The following is a 3,910-nucleotide window of genomic DNA, read 5'->3' as shown; positions in this document are numbered from 1 at the left end:
AAAGAACAACTGTTTGAACCATTAACTTCAGATTTATAATGCTGAAAAGGAACAGGGTCACTGATGGTGAGGTTCATAACTAAATGAGAAAAAGCCCTGCTATGTTTACTTGTGACAGTGGGATTTCGAATCTACCCTCCCTGCATGATATAATTTCACACCAGCATGAGAGATTCAGGTCGTTCATCAAGCAGGATCAACTGTTTATGTGATGTGGCCAAAAGATCAGCCCAATCTGGTCATCAGGTGGCCACACATGTATGTTGAATGTAGACCACTCGTCAAACCCTTTAATCATAGTGGGTTTTGAGTGTGACAGTGGGTTTTCAGAAGGGCTTTGTATCTGTAAGTTCACAATCTCTTATAATTCATTATTCATAGTGGATTTTGTTGTCGCTTTATGCCGTAGTTTTTTCCCACAAGGGTTTCTCACGTAAAATCGTGTGTTTCTGTGCATGCTTCCGCGGTCTCCCAACAACCGGCCTCCTTGAAACAACTATAAAAATGTCACAAAGATAAAGGAAAGAAGAAAATGAAAGCATTTGAAAGAGGAAAAAAGCGTGAATCTTTGTAGAGAACAAAAATATCAGTTGTGATTAGGAAGAAGGGAAATATAAAACATTCACCCAACAACTGCTTTAATCTTGTGAGTGTCCTCTCCTGAATCATGATAAGTCCCAATAAGTACTTTCTCGAGTGTTTGTGTATCGAATGAGTGGAATGTGCTGAATGGAATTCACTAACTCTTCCACTCCATCCTTTCTTAGCCCCTTCAAGAAAGCCACAGACATGTCTTGCAGGTAGAGTTCTTTGAGGTTAGAGAGATGTTCCAGCCACAACGGCACCTCCACTAATTCTTCACAATGTCTAATATCTAGCTCTTCAAGGCTAGACATTGCTCCCTTCTCCACCCTCACCTTCTTCAATCCCATCAACTCAATGAGCAATAATTGCTTGAGTCTTGGATATCCTCTGCCCTCGCAACATAACTCTTCTCCATCAAAAGCTCGCCGTAGCTCGAGTTCCACCAAATTGGGCAGTGATTGAAGGGCTTTGAGTGGATCATCCCTCAATCTGGACCATCTCAGACAGACGGCGACCAGATTATGAAACGAGGCAATCCATTTGGGTAACTTCTCCAAACGCCCTGTCAAATATAGACATTGAAGAGGTAGCAGAGGATGCGATAAAGGATGCAGGTCGAGAACCTCCTCATCCATTGATGTCACATCTAAGGACTGAAGGTAGTCCATCTTCTCAATAGAAGTGCACAAATCGTTCCCATCTTCCCTTTTTAGCTTGATAATGCCTAACCTCCTCAGTTGGGTGAGATTCCCCAGCTCTCTAATGATTCCGCTCTCTGCCTCTATGCATGCCAACTTCTGTAGGGATCTCATATGCCCAATTCCAGCTGACACCTTAACTCCATACACAGAGTTAAAAGGTAAATAAACAACCATTATATGATAGCGATAAACGAGGAGGTGGCGGAGGCGCTCGAGCTTGAGAATCTCAACTGGCAATTCACATACAAAGGTGCCCTTAAGATTCAATGTTTCTAAGTTCTTTAGCTTCATCAACGAACTTGGAACCTTCTTGATCTTTGTATTCTCCAAGCTTAGGTACCTCAAATGCAACAAGCTTGTTAGATCATCAGGAAAGATGTCCACAGACACATTTTCAAGATCCACCACCTTCAACAACTTTAAGCTAGCAAACGATGTGATTGCAGGAGTTTTGAATAGCCCATCCACCCTAAAAATGAACAGAGAGTGAAGACGGGAGAAGGTATCAAATTTTGGAAAATTCTCACCATCGTTGCAAATCGACAGATGCCGGATTCTGTTCATGTTCTCTTCAACAGAAGATGCAAAGAAGTGCTCCTCCCTGAATTTTGGAATAATCATCTACCGCACAAGATCGTGGATTTGACAAGTGATCACCTTGCCATAAGATTTCCGTTCTGTCACTAGAACAAGATTTCTAGTGATAAGCACATTGAGGTAGCCTTTAGCAACCTCTTCCATTGACCTGCCTTCATTTCTTTCGACAAAACCCTCAGCTATCCATAGCCGAATTAGTTTCATACGCTTAATGGCATAATCTTCTGGAAAAATACTCAAATACAAGAAGCATGATTTCAGGTAGTAAGGCAAGTCATTGAAACTGAGTAATAATATTTTTGTCATGCTTCTAAGATTGTCATCACTTTCAAGCTCTGATCCAAGGCTACGGTGAATCATCTCCCACTCAACATACGTCTTTCCCTTCATTGACAAAAGACTACCTAATGTGACAATTGCAAGAGGTAGTCCTTGACATTCTTTTACGAAACTTCGAGAAAGCTTCTCCAATTCCTGAGGACAACTGTTCTCCTCATTTGATTGGAATGCCTTCCTGCAAAAGAGGGACCAGGCATTTTCTGGATGCAGAGGCTGAAGGTTGTAGATGTGATTGGAAGGTCCAATGCAAGAAGATGATGCAACGTCACCTTTGCGTGTGGTGATCATTACCCAGCTACCATATTCACTAGTGGGCAATGCATTGCTTATGAAATTCCATGCAGGCACCTCCCATACATCATCAACCACAAGCACATACCTCTTGTTCTGCAAGTAGCTCCGTAGCACTTGGATTAGCTCGACCTGTGTCACGCATCTACTCCTTCAGGAGACTGATCTTTCTTTGCCTCGGAGAATTGCTTTATCATGTTTCTGAGTAGATCCACTGGTTTGAATGATTGCGGGACGGTGATCCAAGCATATGTTTCAAAACATTTCTTCACTTGTTGGTTATCATAGACTTTCTTTACTAGAGTGGTCTTGCCTAGGCCACCCATACCAACCACCGAAATCGTCGAGAGTCTCGAATCTCCATTCATTAACCATCTGATCAATTACCTCCTCGGCATGTCGATGCCCACAAGATGAGCTTCCTCAATGAAAAGAGCATTCAATCGAGGATCATACCATTGATCACTCATGTTATTGGAGCTTGAACCTTGCTCTATTCTATTGAGAGTGTAAGCGTCTTTTCTCTCCGTAATCATACCGATTCGGGTTTTGATATCTTGCATTGAGGATGCAGTCTGATGATGCACCATGAACTGCTTGATGAGTATATAAAGAAAGTCGATGCATCCCTGAGAATCGTGTTGCTCTTGTGCTTTGCCGAGCATGAACTTGTCAAGAACATCCTCGACATCATAAGCGATTTCTCTTACTTGTTTCACCCATGTCTTGAGGGTTTGGTCTGTGTCTTGTCTTGTATCAGCATCCCTTAAAAAGGATTTGATTCTGTCTAACTCATCTCTGATATCACAGACTTCTCCATGGACCCCCTTCAGCAACTGTGCTTCCTCCACCAGCAAAGCTCCCAAGTATTCAACTAAGAAGCTCACAGCACTCTCCGCCATTTCTTCTTTTTCTTCTCTCATAAATTTCCGTTTTCTTCTTTCTTTCTTATAACCAGTGGGACAATTTTCGTAGATTCCGAGTATCTTGCGATGAATACAATGATTGATAGTAGACGGAGAGGTGGATTACGTCCAGCCCCGCTGGATGGAAATCGGTCCAGGTAGAGTCTCTATGGGGCCACCCGTGATGTATGGGTTTTATCCGGATGCGGTTTGGCTAGTGACGCTGCCATGATGTATTTGTTTACTGTCCATCCATTTTGAAAGATAATTTTAGTGCTTGATCCAAAAAATGAGGTAGATCTAAATCTCAGGTAGACCACACCATAGGAAAACAGTTGTCATTGAATGTCCACCATTAAAAACCTCCTAGGGCCACAGTAACGGTTATTTGACTTCTAACCTGTTGATTAGGTCATATATATATATATATATATATATATATATATATATATATGTGTGTGTGTGTGTGTGTGGGGGGGGGGGGGGAGGGGG

The 3,910-nt window shown here is 42.2% G+C and overlaps 1 pseudogene; it reads right to left on the bottom strand.

Annotated features, from left to right (window-relative positions):
- Window positions 1-665: 665 nt before the first annotated feature.
- Window positions 666-3,519, bottom strand: LOC131255293 (disease resistance protein RPM1-like; annotated as a pseudogene).
- Window positions 3,520-3,910: the final 391 nt, after the last annotated feature.

Source organism: Magnolia sinica, chromosome 9 (assembly GCF_029962835.1).
Source record: "Magnolia sinica isolate HGM2019 chromosome 9, MsV1, whole genome shotgun sequence".
In the NCBI taxonomy this organism is placed as follows: Eukaryota; Viridiplantae; Streptophyta; class Magnoliopsida; order Magnoliales; family Magnoliaceae; genus Magnolia; species Magnolia sinica.
Note: the sequence above shows the minus strand (reverse complement) of the source record. Positions and strands in the feature narration are given on the sequence as shown.